This window comes from Urocitellus parryii, chromosome 6 (genome assembly GCF_045843805.1).
Source record: "Urocitellus parryii isolate mUroPar1 chromosome 6, mUroPar1.hap1, whole genome shotgun sequence".
NCBI lineage: Eukaryota > Metazoa > Chordata > Mammalia > Rodentia > Sciuridae > Urocitellus > Urocitellus parryii.
The window spans coordinates 89,022,245-89,042,139 of NC_135536.1; the positions used below are offsets into that span (position 1 = coordinate 89,022,245).

Genomic DNA, 19,895 nt, shown 5'->3' on the forward strand with positions numbered 1-19,895 from the left:
TAAGAATATGTGACAGAGACTATGATGCTTGCAAGACCTAAAATACATACTCTTTACCCCTTTATAGGAAAAGAAATTATTAACTTTTTATTTAAGGCTTTTATGCATATATATTAGTTCTACTTCCACAGTTTCTCATTTTCTATTTAGTTGGTTGAAATATGACTGCTGTATCATCTTCTTTGTTTTAGCTAATAATGTCACTTGTGTGTGTGTGTGTGTGTGTGTGTGTGTGTGTGTGTGTCCCAAAGTGGGCATCAATCAGATTTCCCTCCTCTTATGGTACCAGGGATTGAACCTAGGGGCGATTAACCACCAAGCCACATCCCAAGCCCTCCAGTCAGATTTTGTAAACACACTCATCTTTAGCCAGGCTTTGCTTGCTAAGTGTGTTATTTAGCCATTTCTTCCCACTCTTAATTTTTCTTCCTTGGTCTTTATCGCATTATTCAACTGATTCTTCTAACTCTTGATCCTTTCAGTCATTTTCACTGACTTCTCATAATATATTCAGCCATTTAATAAATGATTATTTATTTCCTGGTATTGTGCTCTTGTAGTATTATTATGATTTTGAGCTCTGCTTTCATGTGGGTTTATTATTATTAATTAGTTTTTTTGGGGAACAGGATATTGCTGTTTCCCAGACTGGTTTTGAATTCCTAGGCTCAAGTGATCCTCTCACTCCTGCCTCCTAAGTAGTTGGGACTATAGAATTTCCCACCATGCTCCTCATAGGTTGTTTTTTTTTTTTTTTTTTAAGTCTAATAATGTCTTTAGCTTAGTTTTCATTTTTCTTAGTGTTGCCCTATAGCTCAAACTGATTTCTGAAAATTTTAGTCTTAAAACCTGCTCTTTTGGGACTGGGGATGTGGCTCAAGCGGTAGCGCGCTTGCCTGGCATGCTTGCGGCCTGGGTTCGATCCTCAGCACCACATACAAACAAAGATGTTGTGTCCGCCGATAACTAAAAAAAAATAAATATTAAAAAAAAAACCTGCTCTTTTGTGCTATTGTGGTCATTCAGTTTGTAGAAGTATACTTTTTTTTGCCTCCTTTCACAAATCCACATAAAGTCATTCTTATGTTGATGGACATTTTGATTATTATTAGTTTTTTACCGTTATGAATTAACTAACATGAATGTATTTGTGCTCAACTTTTTGTAGACATATGTACTAATAATTTCTGTTTGTTATTTATCTAGGAGTAGGATTGCTGGGACATGAAGTAGACATATTTTAGCACATACCCCAGAATTTTCCAAAATAATTATACCAATTTTCATTTCCTCAAATAATATATGAGCGTTCCTGTTACTGCCTCATCTTTGTTTATTACATGTAGAAATATCTTTCTTATTTTTAGCTATTCTAGTCTAGCTCAGCTTCCTGAGTTGTTGTAATTACAGGCTTGTTCCTCTGTGCCCAGTGGAAAATATATTTATAAACTATTAAGATTTCTACTTGTCTGGTGCCGTGGCACACGCCTGTAATCCCAGCGGCTCAGAAGACTGAGACTAGAGGATCAAGAGTTCAGAGCCAGCCTCAGCAACCAGGAGGAACTAGGCAACTCAGTAAGACTCTGTCTCTAAATAAAATACATAGTAGGACTGTGGGGGTGCTAGGGTTCTGGCTCAGTGGTAGAACACATGTGAGGTAATGATTCAATCCTCAGCACCAAATAAAAATAAATAAAGAAAATAAAGATATCATGTCTTTCTACAACTAAAAAAATATTAAAAAAAAAGTAGGACTGGGGATGTGGCTCAGTGATTGAGAACTCCTGAGTTCAGTCCTCGGTATGGGGGTCGGGAGAGGTTGGGGTTTTGCTCTCTTTTATTCAGTCATTCACCAAATAGGACTGAACACCTGGTTTCAGAAACCAAATAAAACACATTGCTCTAGGATCTTATATTCTACATAATTCCAGTTTCAGAATTCACAGATTATTCAGCTTTTCCATGTATGGCCTATGCAGATGTTTTCTCATTAGGTTAATTGCATTCTGCCATGTAGGGGCTCAGATATACATATTTTTCTCCTAAAAAGCACATCAGAAATAAGTAAGAATGACCTTATTGTAGAGAAAACCACTTTGGTTTAATAGGAAAAAAAAAAAAAGAATTCACATGTGAAAATTAGACATGAAAATAGTTTTGTAAAGATAAGTTTTCCTGTTTTTTTGTCTGAAACAGTATACATTATATGTCAGCCTTGTTGGAGAGGCTACATTCTGGGCTGGTGTTGTAGCTCAGTGGTAGAGTGCTTACCTGGCACATGTTCATCTACAACTAAAATATATTAAAAAAAGAGGCTACATCCTATAAAATGGATTTGATCACTCATCTGTGGATGGATGTTGAGACTGTTTCATATTTTTAGCCATTATAAATACTGCTTCAGTAAAATTTCCTATGCACATGTCCTTATACATTTTTATAGATACAAAGATCAGTTCTATTTATTTATTTTTAATATTTATTTTGTGTATTTATTTTTATGGCTGCTGAGGATTGAACCCAGGGTCCCACACGTGAGAGCCGAATGCTCTACCACTGAGCCACAACCCCAGCCCCCAAAGATCAGTTCTTAAGAATGGAATTGCGGGGCTGGGGATGTGGCTCAAGCGGTAGCGCGCTCGCCTGGCATGCGTGCGGCCCGGGTTCGATCCTCAGCACCACATACAAACAAAGATGTTGTGTCCGCCGAGAACTAAAAAATAAATATTAAAAAAAAAATTCTATCTCTCTCTCTCCTCTCTCACTCTCTCTTTAAAAAAAAAAAAAAAGAATGGAATTGCTTGGGTCAAAGGGTACACAGATTTAAAATTTTGGTTAATTGCTAAATCACATTTGAAAAGTTTGTAACCATTTATATTCCCACCTATAGTATGTGAGCCTACTGATTTTTGTGCATTTTTGTCCAAAACACTGTCCCCACTGTATAGTGGTTTCCCAGGTAGATATTATGCTTTTGTTTTTCTGCAATTCATGCTCTACTTTTTTTTTTTTTTTTTTTTTTTTTTTTTTGGTGGTGCTGGGGATTGAACGCAGGGCCTTGTGCATGCAAGGCAAACACTCTACCATCTGAGCTATATCCCTAGTTCTCTGCAGTGATTTTTGAGGCCAGGGCTCCTCTGTGAGTATAATAACAGGATGTGCCCCAGTATCTCCAGGACCTGTGACAGAATCTTTCTTTCCAGGGTAGGTCTCTAGGGGTGTCCTCCATCTAGAAAGCCATGGCTTGACTTCTTGGAGGTGGAATGCTAAGAGGGTATGCAATACCTGAGAACATTCTCTCTCTCTCTCTCTCTCTCTTTTTAATACTTATTTTTTAGTTGTAGATGGACACAATATCTTTATTTCATTTTTATGTGATGCTGAGGATTGAACCCACTGCCTCTTGCATGCTAGGCAAGCATTCTACCACTGAGCCACAACCCCAGCCTGCATTCTGTATTCTTGAACCCTCTTTCTCTGGATTCTTTGACATCCTCTTTCCTTTACACTAAAAGGCTGCTTGCCCTATTGCTTTGGTCTTGTACCATACTTTCCAGTGTTTGTTGTATCTAAGCCATGTAATTGAATTTCCATTTTAGACCTTTTCCTCTTTATATCCCCCCTGCCTTTGATACCTTTAGTGCACTTGGTTGCTGTATAGTATTGGTGTCACTGCATAATCTTTCAGATCTAGTTTCATGTCTATTTTTATTTTATTCATTATTTTTCTTTAAAAAATATATTTTTAGTTGTAGTTGGACTCAATACCTTTATTCTATTCATTTATTTTTATGTGGTGCTGAGGATAGAACCCAGGGTCCTGTGCATGCTAGGTGAGTACTCTACTGCTGAGCCACAATCCCAGCCCAATTTTTTTATTCATTCTTTTTTCTTTTTTTTAAAGAGAGAGAATTTTCAATATTTTTTCTTTAGTTTTCGGTAGACACAACATCCCCGTTTGTATGTAGTGCTGAGGATCGAACCCAGGTCGCATGCATGCCAGGCGAGCGCGCTACCACTTGAGCCACATCCCCAGCCCCTATTCATTATTTTTCTTTAGCTACTTTGGATGTTTAGGCTTTTTAGCATGTTTGTAGCATTTATCACTATGAAACTATCTTGTTTGTTGACTAGTTTGTACTCTTATTTCCCCACTTCATTATAGGGTTTATGAAAGTAAAGATCTTGTTTTTCTTGGTATGCTGATGGTTCAACTCTAGGATAATCACCGAGTGGTATTACATTTGTATGTTTTAACCAAAACCTTAATAGTGTTGAATTAATACAAACTTTTGGAATATCAGAAATACCATTTATAAACATGCATTTGATTTTTCATTACCTTGACTGAGAGTAAAGCTTCAACCTAGCCAGGCATTGTGGTGCATACCTGTAATCCCAGTGGCTTGGGAGATTGAGACTGGAGGATTGCAAGTTCAAAGCCAGCCTCAGCAAAATCAAGGCTCTAAGTATCTCAGTGAGATCTTGTCTCTAAATAAAAAATACCAAATAGGGTTGGGGATGTGGCTCAGTGAATTCTCTTGAGTTCAAGGGAAGTACATCCCCCACCCCCCGCCCAAATCTTCAACCTGTTATTTAGTTTGACATATTTTTATCCATGGATGTTATATATATTTCAGTGTAATTTTTAGGGGAAGATATTTTACCTTTTAGAAGTTAGACTTCTAAAGCAGAGAGGGAAGCTATTTTTCCATTATGCGTTTTCCAGGAGTTTAAGTTTTTTTTTTTGCTGTGCCCACTCTTTTTTTTTTTTCTTTTTTAGATAGGAAAAACAAGCAATTTTTCTTGGTCTTGTTTTTTTCTCCTTCATGGTCTTTCTTCAAGTTCTTTTATTTGTTGGTAACATTCTTTCATAAGTAATTTTCACTTATTAACTGAATTTTTTCATTTTTTTTTCCTTTCCCTACTCCGCCCCTTCCTTCCTTGTGTTGGATCAAACCCTGGGCCTTTCTCAAGCTAAGCATGTGCCCCTGTATTTATATCTCCAACCCTAGTTCTTTCTTCCCGTCTCCTATGATCTGTCTCCCCTACCAGTAAACTGTATATTCTCTCAAAAGTCACGTGTGACACATTTAAGAGATCAGCCAGTTTTTGTTTTTAATGTCAATATTGTAAAATTATTTGACCAATAAAATACTTCATCCTTTTAAGATATTACTATCCTAATTTTTTGTTTCCTCCTCAGAATACTATCTTTTCAGCCATCACTTTGGGCATCAAAGATTAATATCTTATTCTGCCTACATTGACATTCTCAACTGTATCCTTTCTTAAGACTCCAGATACCTTTTCTATAGAGATGCTTTCCAAAATGATTCCAATGTGGATTTTATATATAGCCCTAATATTTAATTATAACTGTTGTTTCTTAAATATGAGAGTCATCTTTTGTTACTTTTTTTCATTTTATTATTTTTCTATTGCCTCCTGATATGTGATTTATAACCATTTTACTTATTACAACCATGCTCACTCAGATTCCCATTATTTTATTCTTAAATTTACTGCCATTATCTTGCCATTATTTTCTTCAGTCTCTCCTGCATAGTGCCACCAAATTAATTAAGTGGTTTTGAAGATTGAGCCGGGGGCCCCATGTATGCTAGGCAGGTGCCCTACCACTGAGCTTTTTTTTTTTTTTAATTTAGTTTTAGGTGGACACAGTATCTTTATTTTCTTTTATGTGGTGCTGAGGATTGAACCCAGTGCGTCACGCATGCCAGGCGAGAGCGCTACCACTTGAGCCACATCCCGAGCCCCCACTGAGCTTTTTTTTTTTTTTCCCCCAGAATTTTATTTTCAGAAAAGGTCTTGTTAAAATTTTACTTCTGCCCAGGTTGGCCTTGAACTTACAATCTTCCTACCTCAGTCTCCCAAATGCCTGGATCTGTGCCAGTCATGTCAGAGAAAAAAGAAATACATAGTGGTGGTTGTGAAATTGCATTTGGTGTTCCTACCAATCCTGATGTGTAAGTATTTGTAACTTTGAGCCGAGACCTCTACAAATAAAAGTACTTACTGTTTCTAGTTTAAAAAAAAAAATTGCTCCCACTTTTAACACTTCTGTTCAGTCTTGTGCTATATGATATGTACTATATGATATAGTATATATGAATTCCAGATGTGTGCCATGGTTCCTTGACATATTTATGTTTTTAAACATGTTTTTTCTTGTCATCCCTCTATTCAAGTATCCTTTAAGAGGCTCTGGACTGGTAGTATAGCTCAGTGGTAGAATAACTGCTTAGTATATGCAAGGCCCTGAGTATTCAATCTCCTGTATTGTGTTCCCCTTCCAGCTCTGATTTACCCTCTTGAATTAGTGCCCAACTTACTAAATTGAGAATTTAAAACAAATTACAGATGGATGATTTTTTTAATATTTATTTTTTTATTATAGGTGGACACAATATTTTATTTTTTAATGTGGTGCTGAGGATTGAACCCAATGCCTCCCGAATGCTCTCCCTCTGAGCCACAATCCCAGCCCCCAGATGGATGAATTAAAAAAAAAATTTTTTTTTGTAGTTGTAGATGGATAGAATGCCTTTGTTTTTTAAATTTATTTTATTTTATTTTATTTTTAAAGAGAGAGTGAGTGAGAGAGAGAGAATTTTTTAATATTTATTTTTTTAGTTCTCGGCAGACACAACATCTTTGTTTGTATGTGGTGCTGAGGATCGAACCCGGGCTGCACGCAAGCTAGGCGAGCATGCTACCGCTTGAGCCACATCCCCAGCCCTTTATTTGTTTATTTTTATGTAGCACTGAGAATCAAACCCAGTGCCTCACGAATGCTAGGCAAGTGCTCTGCCCATTCCCAGATGAATGAATTTTTACAAATTGAACACAATCATAACCAACATTCATGTCAAAAAACCTCAGTAGTGAGTTTTTGTTTATTTGGTCTTCTGAACTTTACCCACGGGATAAGGATAATCATTATAACTTTAAACATTACAGGTTATTTTTTCCTGTTTTTATAGAAATGAAATAATAATACCCTTCTGTGTTTGAGATTTTTAGCTCAATGTTGTGCCTTGCATTTTTATTGTCATATGTTGTAGATTGCTTTGTTCTCATTGCTGTATGGTTTTCTGCTTTTCATTTTTTTGCATGGTGCTGTTGTCCATACTTAGAGTCGAGTGCATACTAGTTAAGAGTTCTCCCACTGAGGTGAACCCTAGACCATCCACTTTTTCAGTGTGTCACATTTTATTAGTTGCCATTTAGATAGTTTGCATTCTTTTGGGCATTGTGACTAGTCCATTCATGAACATTGTAGTTTTGATCTGCATGTGAGTGCATTTTTTGTGATCTTCCTACCAGTTTCCCAAGTAGCTGAGACTGAAGGTGTGTACTACCATACCTGGCATGTTGAGTGCATTTCTGTCAAGCATATGCTTAGACATAGAATTACTCAGTCATAGGTTATGCATGCATTCAGTAGATTTCCAGAGTGATTTTACCAACTCAATTTTCCCTTATCTGTGAATAGGAATTGAGGTTGTTCTTCATTCTTATCAGAACTGTGTGTGTGTGTGTGTGTGTGTGTGTGTGTGTGTGGTATTTATGCATGTGTGTCACATTTGTGAGAGTTTATTTCTGGGCTCTTTGTTATAGTCCATTGGTCTGTGTTTATCTTCAGGCCAGTCCCACACTGTTTTGATTATTGTAGCTTTGTAGTAAGTTTTGAAATTGGGCAGTTGTGATTTCATTTCACCAAGTTCTTATTTCTCAAGATAGTGTTTGGCTATTTGGGATCACTTGAGATTCCATATGAATTTCAGCATCAGTTTTCCTACTTATTCAAAAAAGGCCCTTTGGATTTTAATAAGTATTGCATTGAATCTCTATCACTTTGAGTAGTCTTCCAATCCAGGAATATGAGATATCTATTTTAAAAATCATTTGACATTTTTCAGTAATGCTTTTATAGCTTTCAGTATGAGAACTTTACTTCCTTAGATATCTATTTGTTGTTATTATTGTGTGTGTGGTGCTGGAGATTTAATTCAGGGCCTTTTGCATGCTAAATGCTAGGCAAGTATTCTACCTTCAGCTTCCCCCAGTCCTGTATTATTTTTAAAAGATGCTATTATATATTGAACAATAGTTTTCTTACTTTCTTTTAGTATTGCCTTTTGTTGTTTCATACTGCATATTATTCATTGTATAGAACTGATTTTTAAGTATTGGTTTTTATATTGCTCAATTTTGCTGAAATTGTTTAAGTGAAAGTATATATGAAAGCAGTTTTTTTGTGGAATTTTTTGGAGTGAATTTTTTTTTCCTTCTTTATTGTACTGGGGATTGAACAAACCTAGGGGTACTTTACTATTGAGCTACATCCCAGCCCTTTTTTATTTTATTTTTTATTGTTTATTTGGATGCAGGGTCTCAAGTTGCTGAGACTGATCTTGAACTTGTGATTCTTTTGCCTCATGAGTCTGGGTGGTGTGGATTCTGGATTGCAATCCCAGATCCTTAGGAGGCTGAGATGAGGATCATAAATTTAAGGTCAATCTCCCTGACTAAACGAGATCCTACTTAAAATAAAAAATAAAAAAAGGGCTGAAAATGTAGCTGAGTGTTAGAGTGCCCTTAGTAGATTATACCATCTGTGAATAGAGATAGCTTTACTTACTCCTTTCTGACTTGAATTCTCCTATCTTCACTTTCCCATATTTTCACTTTCTTTGGTTTTAATTACCCATGTAATTCATGTCTGAAAGTATTCAATGGAAAGTTCTAGAAGAAACAAAATTTTGTCTTGGGGCATAGCTCCGTGTTATAGCACTCAGTCCAGTGTGCAGCACTGCCCCCCCCGCCAAAAAAAAAGTTGTACACTGTTATAAGGATTGTGATGATGTTTTTTTGCTTTCTCACTCTCTTCCACTCAAGATATGAATCTCTTTGTCCAGCATATCCTTACTGTATATGCTTTCTACCCATTAGTAGCCATCTCAGATTTCAGATGGACTGTGCAGGTATTACAGTGCTTGTGTTCAATTAACTTTTTACGTAGTATTCTGATGCTACTTACATAATGCCTAAGTCATTCAACTCCCTTTATTTCATCATGTAGACATTGTGTCATGTCATTACAAGAAAGGTGATTATAGTATAGTGAGATACCTCTAGAGTAAGATATCTCTAGAGAAAGAGGCAAACTTTCATATAACTTTTATTATAGTATAGTCTTATAATTGTTCTATTTTTTTAATACTTAATTTTAAGTATTCGGTGGATACAACGTCTTTATTTTATTTTTATGTGGTGCTGAGGATTGAACCTAGCACCTACGCATGCCAGGCGAGCTTGCTACCGCTTGAGCCACATCCCCAGCCCTGTTCTATTTTTGTTATTAATGTCTTAACTGTGCCTAAGTTATAAATTAAGCCTTATTGGGGGCTGGGGTTGTGGCTCAGTGGTAGAGTGCCTGCCTAGCACTGGTGAGGCACTAAAATATTGTTTCAGTCTACAACTAAAAAAGTCTTTTTTTTTAAAAAAAAAAAAAACCTCACGAAACTTTATCATAGTTATACGTATAAAAAACCCTATTATTTATAGGGTTTAGCAATATCCCTAGTTTCAGCATCCACTGGGGGTCTTAGATTCTTTGTGAATAATACTACTGTATTTCTTTTTCTTGCCTACTTGCTCTAGATAGACCTTTTAGTACAAGATTGAATAGAAGTGTTAAAAGTGGGAGCAATATGTTTGTATTAAAAAAAAATAGAACCAATACTTTTATTTGTAGAGGTCTCAGTTCAAAGTAACAAATAATTACACATCAGGATTGGTAGGAATACGAAATGCAGTTTCACAACCACTACTATGTATTTCTTTTTCTCTGATACGATTGGCACAGATCCGGGCTTACTAGGTTTATGAGGATTCATTTCTTTTGTCTAAGAGCTTCCTTCATGATGTGCTGCTCCTGATTCTCCTTGTAGATAGATTTTGGCAAATATTGGTGATGAGCTATAGGTTTTTTTTTTTTTAAGTTGTAGATGGATATAGTACCTTTACTTTATTTATTGATTTTTATGTGGTGCTGAGGATTGAACCCATTGTGTCATCTATACCAGGCAAGTGCTGTGCCACTGAGCCACAACCCCAGCTTGAGCTATGAGAATGCTACTGAAGTTTTCCTTCAATTTCTGGTTATAATTGTTGATTGCTTTTTTCTTTTGATATAAGCACCCAGTTTTTCAGAAGCATTGTCTTCCCACAGACAGATGTTTATTTCATCAGACCCACACATAATGTATTTGCTGTCAGAGTCCACTTTACACATAAAACATGTTGCATTCATTTTGGGTGTTAGACTTCCCTCCTTCACCTTGTGTCAACAGGAAAGAGTTGAATAGATATATCAAAACTAGCAGACAAACTCTTCCCTAGTCAGGGAGTAATCCACATCAAGCACTGCAGATTGATGATCCATGTGGACCTATATGGGAATGTCCAGTGCATAGAAATCAAAAGTAAGTTATAATCTTCACTTGCTGCAGTAAAAGTAGAAGCTTCCATAGGGTCCCCACAGATTTTATTTGTTCTCATATCTAAGACAATCTTTTACAGAATAGTAGCTTGTCTCATATCATATAGTACCATATTTCTGTCAGCACAACTTCCCAAGAGAAATGTCTCATTTGGGCTAAATTTAACACTTTCCATACTCTAAAATCCCCAGGCCATTGAACATACAGGATTCATTCTTTTTTTTTTTTTTTTTAGTTATAGGTGGATACAATATGTGTATTTTATTTATTTGTTATTTTTATGAGTTGCTGAGGATTGAACCCAGGGCTTAACACATGCTAGGCAAGCACTCTACTGCTAAGCTATCACCTCAGCAGGATTGATTCCAAATGTCTGCTTGCCATCCTCATGTGGCAAAAGCAGGTTCTTTCCAGTGGTGATCAATTCCAGTATACACTGTCTTTCCTAACATTGTGTGTGTGGTTCTTCCTCTTCTCCATAGCCTGATCCATCTGTCTTCTGTTGTTTCACAGTTTTGTCATCACTAACAGTAAAAGAAGTCCCACAAAAGCAAGTACACGTTCCTTATACAAAATCTTCATGTGCTTATACTTAACTGTACAAATCACATTTTTGTTAGCCTATCTGTTAAGTCCCATTTGGTTTTATGTATGTAGTTGTTTGGATTGTGTGGCTTAGCATATCACCTCATCTTGGTGGCTCTTCATCCTGGACTCCGTGAGCCTTTTATTTTATTTATGTGGTGCTGAGGATCGAACCCAGGGCCTCACACATGGAGTACTCTACCACTGAGCATAGCCCCAGCCCCCACAATATGGTTTTAATTTGTATTCTAATAGTAGATACTTTTTCTAATAATAGATAAAGCTGAGCACCTTTTTGCATTCAATGTCACTCAAGTGATATTATGAGAGTATCTTTTCTAGGTCATTGTTTTCTTCCCTTGGTAGTTTGTCCACATTGTTTTAATTAGTATAGCTTTATAATGTTAATTGCCTATGTTCCTTCCATAACGTACCTCTGTGATAAAGCTTTTTTCTGAACCATTAATAAAGTTATTACTTTGTTTTTTGATTGTATTAAGTTTAGTACTTATTTTTGTGGCATCCTTTTTTCCAGTTTTCCCCCTTTCAGTCAGACTTTTAATTTTTAAAAGGAAGTCTGATAATACTAGTAAGTGATCTGTTTACTTTTTCAGGGGAACACGTTGCCTGAAAAGTTATAAAGATTTAAAAAATAAAATATAGAAAATAAAATACAATACCTCTGGATGCCTGACATTTTGATAATGACCCTACATATATACTGTTTTTTTCTTGTATATATGTAACTAAAGTGAAGATAGACTCAGTAAGAGATTAACAATAACAATAATAAAATGAAACAATTATAGTAATATGCTGTAAAAAAAAGTTATTTAACTTAAAAAATATTTCTGGAATTTTCTGTTATTTTTGAACCTTGGTTGACTAGGAGTTAAGCAAAACCACCTATAAGGAGAGACTTACTGTATTGTGTTTCAACCATATATGGTATACTGCAGTTCATTTCTGACACTAACAACCTAGAGTAAGTGTTAGACTCCAGGTTTATTTGCCTGATCCCCAAGAAAACTGTCCCTACTTCTGACCCTGGGCTACCTGCATTTTTGACCAACTGTCTACACATCTGGAGATTCTTCTTAATTTGCTAGAGTGACTCTTCAGACAAAAGTTTGAAAAGTACTATATTTAGGATTATAGTTTTATTATAAAGAATATAGATTAGGACCAGCCAAATGAAAAGATGAATAAGGCAATGATTGGAAAGGTGTAAAATGCGTAGTGTCCATGCCCTCTCCTGGAAACACATTGAATGCATTACCCTTGTGGCCTGTTGATGTGTTCATCCACCAAGCTCTGTTGAGTTTTAGTATGCAGAATTTTTGTTGGGGTTTCATTTTGTATGTGCCATGGATAAAATCATTGGCCATATGATTGAATTCAGTCTCTGGTTATCTTCCCCTCTCCAAAGGTGGAGTTGGTTCAGAGTCCCAGTACTCTAATTATAGTGGTGGTCTTTTTGGTGACCAAAAGAGATAGTCCAATTCATAAGCATCAACTCAGGCGTGAGCCACTAGGCTCATGAATAACAAAGACACTTTTACTAAGGAAATTCTAAATATTTTAGAAGCCCTATGCCAGGAACCTTGGACAAAGACAAATTCCTTAATATAGTAAGTACATATACATAATTGTTAAGGTTAAATAAAATGAAAATGAATGACAAATGTCACTTTTACCTATTTTCTTCTTAGAGAAACTCAAAGTTTTTTAAAAGCTGTGTCTAGTTTTTACCACTGTCTAAATCATATGCTTAATGCTATCAATTTTACATGTTATCCGACTTTAATATTTTTCTAATACAATGGGTTAATTCATTTCTGTTGCTATAATAACAGGTTATAAAAGGGTAATTTATAAAGAACAGAGGCTTATTTGTTTCATGGTTCAGGAGGCTTGGAAGATCAAGAGCATGGTACTAACATCTGTTTGGCATCTAGTGAGAGCCTTCTTGCTGCATGATAACATGGTAGAGGGTATTGCAAGGTGAGACAGGAAGTGTGCTAGTGTGGTTCTTTCTTCCTCTTATAAAGCCACAAATGCCATCATGAGAGGGTAAACTCTTAAGACCTCATGTAATCTTTATTACCTCCCAAATCCACACTTCCATATATCACTAAAATGACTTCGGGGATTTAAGTTTCTTTTACATAAACTTCTGGGGGACATATTCAAACCATAACATACAGTGCTTAAGCCTTTCACCTACTATTCTTTATTTATCCTCTTAGTGTAGTTATTTGGCCAAACAAGTATCTACTTTTTATGTTATGATATAAGTATTCTATATTGCCGAACCCAAATAGTAAACTATAAATACCTTTTCTTCTGTAAGTTTATTTTGTGGTAGAAAATTACTCCATTTTTTAATCTACCTTAGTTTTCTGTATACATAGTGCTAATTCTTCTAAATTCTTTAGTAAAACCTGAAATATCTCCATTCATTTTTATCCACACACACTCTCTCATCTATTAACAGTAAAATTTTATTTGCTGCCTCTGTACTTTGTACTCTAACTTTGTCAATCTGTTCTAGTTCTGTAGGCTTCTACCAAGCTACCGTCTTGTGGTTTCTCTTTCCTGTCATCTGGCTAACTTTTCTTTTTTTCTTTTCACAAAGATCCTCCTGTTTTCCTGCTGTCTTAAGTCTGTCTTGGATGTGTATTTGTGTGTAGTTAATTTTTCATTAATTTCCTCAGGAAAACTATATGGAACTTAGAATTTAAATAGGTACTGGGGATATAGCTCAGTGGTAGAGTGCCCTGGGTTCTATCCCTAGCACCATGAAAAAAAGGAAAAAAAAAAAAAAAAAACCCAAAAAAACACTGGATGTAATGAAAACCAGTAGTCCCTTATTTCACTACTCACCACCCATCCGTGATTTCCTTCTTACATGTTGGAAAATGACCTTTATTTTGCCCTTACTCTTTATACATATTTTGGTTTGATATAGAATTCTATGCTGAAAATGTGTTGTCACCTTCCAGTTTCCTGTTGAGAAATTTGATGTCCATTTTTTTTTTTTTTTAAATTTGAATGTAACTTCTCTTATTTTTGAAAGCACTTAGGATCTTGGGTTGATCCTTCACCTTATGAAATGTCACAAGGCTGAACTTTTGGTGTGGTGGCTCTCATTGTGCTGTGCTTTTTCAACAAAGAAATTTATGTTCTTTAGTTCCAGGAAAACTTTTAGTAGTATTTCTTCAATCATTTTTCACTTTGATTTTCTATGTTCTCTTTTTGAAATTTCTAATAGTTGGATGTCATATGTCTGGATTGATATTCTTTTTTATAAATTTTCCACTATTTTTGTTTTCTATTATGTGAAATTCCCTTGAGTTAGCTTCTGTCTTAACTATTGAGATTTTTATTGGGCTATCAGATTGTGTTTCTCAAGAGTTCATTTATTTTCTTTTATGCTGAGGGCCATTACCAAGTAGGTATGACGCATGGTAATCCTTGCCAGTGTACCCCATGTTAAATGGACTTGCCTTGGAAATTTGCTGAGACCTTGCTTGTGTGCTTTAGTAAGATGACCCTGCTCAAGGTGATCGAGGGTGGATCCAGGTTTGAGGAAGTATCCTGCAGGTTTGAGGAAGTATCCCGGTCCTTGGGTTTAAGGCGTTTCCCGGTTTAAGAATATGGGTTTTAGGGAAGTTGAGGTTGAAGATTATTGCTGCTGGGATTAGGGTGTTCCTGTGGCTTGTTGAGTTCCCGTGAGATTAAAATGGGATTTGGAAAAAGCCTCGTGGAGTAGGATTTGGGATCGGACATATTGGAATTGCCCCTGAACGCGTGTGGAGGCTGGTGTGAGATCGGGAATAAAGAATTGCTGTTTGAACCTACAAAGCTGTGGTGCCTCCTGATTCTGGTGCCCCCCAAGACATCAGCACTTTTATTCTGTATATTTCCTTTTCCCAGGGCATTTCTTTTTTCTGTTAATTTAAGCACCTATTTATTACAAGTGTTACTTTAGTATATACTTTTAGTACCCCTACCCCTTTGTTATGGCAGATATTAAATTACATTGTATTTTTCTCCTTTCTCCTACATTAGCCTTTAAATTCCTTGAGTGTAGTGATTGTGTGTTATTTATTTGGCAATCTTTGTGCCCATCAAAAATGACTGGTATTAGAAGGTGTTCCATAAATGTTTTCTGGCTGATTTTATCAGTAGCTCTTAAAGCTTTCTAGATGTGTTTCAGAGTAGCTGCTAATATCACATATTAATTAACATTAGGATTTTTTGTTGCATTGTTATGTACTGACAAAAATAATCCTGACATTCAAATGAGCTGGTGTGTATAATTCATTAGTTTAGGTATTCATGTACCTAATTTATTTGAATAGAAGTGACTTCTTTTTAAAATTTACTCACTACCAGGAATTGCACTGCACCAGGGTTGTTCTACAACTGAGCTACAACTTTAGCCCTTTATTTATTTATTTGGGTGGGTGGGGGTTACCGGGGATTGAATTTAGGGGCATTCAACCACTGAGCCACATCCCCAGCCCTGTTTTGTATTTTATTTAGAGATAGGGTCTCACTGAGTTGCTTAGAGTCTCGCTTTTGCTGAGGCTGGCTTTGAACTCATGATCCTCTTGCCTCAGCCTCCCCAGGCACTGGGATTATAGGCATGTATCACCACACTTGGCACCCTTTTTATTTTTTGAGACAGGGTCTTGCAAAGTTGTTGCCCAGCCACTAGAAAAAACTTCTTAGAAAAATGAAATTTAGGAATTGTTTTTAGAATCTCCCACCCCAGCAAACTTTCATGCATGATACATGTGTTTAAAACTCTCCTTCTGAGGCTGGGGATGTGGCTCAAGCTGCTAGCGCAGTCACCTGGCATGCGCGGGGTGCTGGTTCGATCCTCAGCACCACATACAAATAAAATAAAGATGTTGTGTCCACTGAAAACTAAAAAAATAAATATTAAAAAAAAATAAATAAAACTCTCCTTCCTGAGAGTTTTTCATCTAGCATGTTTTATTGTCCAAGAAGTTTCAAAAGTACCTGCTGCTGTAGCAGTGAAGATCTAGTCTTATGAGGTTCTCAACTACTGCAGACAAAACAGAAATCATATGCTAAATGATAAAATGATAAATGCAGAAAAATACATTTTCAAAGTTGAGTCTTGAAATGTGATGATAATGAGAAAGCTTACCAATAAGCATAATTATTGTATTACTTGATATGGTATTTACTTGTGATATACCTAAGAACTAAGATAATTATGAAAGGGAAAAAAGAATTGATGATTCTGGAGCTGGAGGTGGTGTCGTGTGCCTTTAATCCCAGGGACACGGGAGGCTGAGGCAGGAGTATCACAATTTCCAGGCCAGCCTCAGCAACTTAAGCCCCAAGCAAATGAAAGAGATCCATCTCAAGATAAAAAGGGACTGGGATATAGCTTTGCATAATGTGCCCTAGGAGTTAGTCCCCCTCAGCACCCAACAGTAAATAAATACCTACCTACCTACCTACCTGCGACTTTTCTTTGGTTTCTGATGACTTACCCTTTAAAAACTGATAGAAGCTGTACGTGGTGGTGCATGCCTGCCATCCCAGCCCAGCAGCTTGGGAGGCTGAGGCAGGAGGATCATGAGTTCAAAGCCAGCCTCGGCAATTTAGTGAGGCTCTAAGCAATTTAGTGAGACCCTGTCTCTAATAAAATAAAAAATAGGGCTAGTGATATGGCTCAGTGGTCAAGTGCCCCTGAGTTCAATCCCCAGTACCCTGGCCTCTCAAAAAATGAATAAATGAAAATAAATAAAATCAGAAGGAAACGGGGTCGTGGCTATGGCTACATACTATAACATTAATAAAAATCTTTGTCACTTAAAACATGTGCCTTTTATGTTATGCAACATTATATAATAAAGTTGTAACAAAGAAAAATACTAATAAAATATGTTTTCACCAGTTACGTGAAGTTTTTGAAAAAGGGGATTTTATTTTATCTTTCACATTTAAGTCTGTGACCCATTCTGAATTAGTTTTTGTGTGTGGTATAAAGGATAAAGGTTTATAATTTTCCAGGTGCTCTCATTTATTGAAAATTGCAGTGGTGCTTTGGAAAAAACAGGTGACTTTATATAGAGGTGGGTCATTTTTTTTTTTGACTGAATTCTGTTCCATTAAGTTGTCTGTTTTTTGCCAGTACCAGATTGTCCTCTTGATGTTAGGCTTATAGTAAATTTTGGAATCAGATAGTATAAACCTTCTACTACTACAAGATTATTTTGGTTATTCCTTCTCCTCCTCCTCCTCCTGCTGCTGCTTCTTCCTCCTCCTCCTCCTGCTGCTGCTTCTTCCTCCTCCTCCTCCTCTTCCTCTTCCTCCTCCTCCTCCTCTTCCTCCTCCTCCTCCTCCTCCTCCTCCTCCTCCTCCTCTTCCTCCTCCTCTTCCTCCTCCTCCTCCTCCTCCTCCTCCTCCTCCTCCTCCTCCTCCTCTTCTTCTTTTCTTTCTTTGCATTACTGGGAATTGAACCCAGGGGTGCTTTACTAATGAGCTACATCCCCGGCCCTTTTGATTTTTTTTTTTTTGAGGCAGGATCTCCATAAATTGTTCAGTTTGGCATTGAATTTATAATCCTCCTGCCTCATTCTCCTGAGTTGCTGGGATTACAGGCATGTGCCACCCCACCTTGCTTGTTTTTATTCTTTTTTTGGGAAGTGTTTAAATTTTTTAATGAAATTTATAGTTGATATTTAAAATAATCTCCTCTTTTGATAATATAGAAGTGCAATCAGTTTTTAGATATTGACTTTGTATCTGGTTACCTCTCTGAATTCACTTAACTATAGTAGTTTATAGATTCCTTTGGATTTACTACATATGTGGTCATCTTACCTGAACAGAGTTTGTTTTACTTCTTTCTTTGCAGTCTTCACCCCTGTGTCTGTCCTCTTTCTTACTCTCCCCTGTCATTTCTTTCACCTTCTTCCTCTATCCTTCCTGCTTACTTTACTGAATGAACTTCCAGTATTGTGGACAAATAGATATTATGATATTGGGTATAGTTTTTTTTTTTTTGTAGTATGTTTTATCAGATTGAGAAATTTTCTTCTATTTACCATTTTCCTGAGAATTATTAAGAACGAGCGTTGGGGCTGTAGCTGTAGCTCAGTGGCAGAGTGCTTGCCTACCATGTGTGAGGCACTGGGTTCGATCCTTAGCATCACATAAAAAAAACGAAACAAATAAAGGCACACTGTCCATCTACAACTATTAAAAAAAAAAAGAATGATTTTTGAGTGGCATCAAATGATTTTCTTGTATCTATTAAGATGTCTCCCCCCATATTTTGTTAATATGGTGAATGACATTTATTTTGGGGGGGTACGGTCTGCTATTATATGAGCATTGCATTTTTGGACTAAACGTTACCCAGTTGTGATAATATCATTCTTTTTAATATTGCTGGACTTAATTTGCTGAAAATTTGCTTAGGTTTTTTTCACCTAAATTTATGGGAGATATTTATTTTTAGTTTTCTTTCTGATATATTAGTACCAGGATTTTGCTTTCCTTAATAAACAGGTTGTGAAGTATTCCATTCTTTTGAGTTTTCCAAGTTTGTGTATTGTTTTTTTCATTATTTGCCCGATGGAATTCATCAGTGAACCCACTGAGTTTTCTTTGTTGGCAAGTTTCACAGATTCAGCTTCTTTATATTTCATTGATTTTCCTTTGATGTTTATTGTGTGTGATCCACTTGTTTTTTTCTTTTTAAAAAAATATTTTTAACTTGTAGTTGGACACAATGCCTTTATTTTACTTATTTTTATGTGGTGCTGGGGATCTAACTCACGGCCTCATGCATGCTAGGCAAGCACTCTACCGCTAAACCCCAGCCCCAGCCCTTGCTTTTTCTTTAGTTTGCCTAATATCAGGGTTTGGCAGAGTCCATTTGTTGGAACACAGCTGTGCTTATTTGTTACTGTATTATCAAATTTTATGTGTTTTAGTGGCAGAATTGAGTTGCCGGAGACATGGTATCATCTTGAGAAATTTTTACAGTTTAGCTCTTCACAGAAAAAAAATTTGATTTCTGACCTAGAGAATTGATTTTAGCCCTTTTCCTTGATGAATTTAAAACTACAAATTTGCTTTCACATATTTCAGTATGTTACATTTGTGTTTGTTATTGATTTGTAGTTTGATTCTATTGTTGTCAAAGAACACATGACTTAAAACCTTTGAAATTAGTAAGGATTTTCTTTATTTACCAACAGAATCTGTTTTGATTGATAACTTCCTGTATACTTTAATGTGTGCATTGTATAGATCTTGGATATAATAGTGTTTGGTTTGGTTTTGTACTGGAGATTGAACCCAGGGATGCTTTACCATTGAACTACATGCTCAGTCCTGTTTGTTTTTCATTTTAAGATAGGGTCTCTTTATGATGCTGAGTCTGGCCTCTAATTTGTGATTCTCCTGCCTTAGCCTCCAAAATTGCTGGGATTACAGCTGTGTGCCACTGGGCTTTAGGTATGACTTTAAAAAAAAAAAAAGTCTCCATTGGTATTTGCTGAGCTTGGATCTGTGGGTTCAAATCTTTCATTATTAGATTTTACCTTCAACTATTTCTCTACTTTATCTTATTGAAACTGCAGTTGTTAATACATTAGATCTTTTAATGTTATTCTTTAGTCTAGGTGATTTACTACTTTAAAAATTTTGAACTCACTTCTAATTTCAGCTTTGTTACGCGGCTCCTTTCTCTGTGAAGATCTTGGGAACCAAGATCTG

General features: G+C 36.2%; 1 protein-coding gene and 1 pseudogene across 3 annotated transcripts in view; one reads left to right on the top strand and one right to left on the bottom strand.

Annotated features, from left to right (window-relative positions):
* Mga (MAX dimerization protein MGA) overlaps nt 1–19,895 on the top strand; it is a 129,357-nt gene that overhangs the window by 50,402 nt on the left and 59,060 nt on the right. The gene's annotated exons all lie outside the window — the stretch shown is intronic.
* LOC113183566 (DDB1- and CUL4-associated factor 13-like) lies at nt 9,616–15,729 on the bottom strand (annotated as a pseudogene).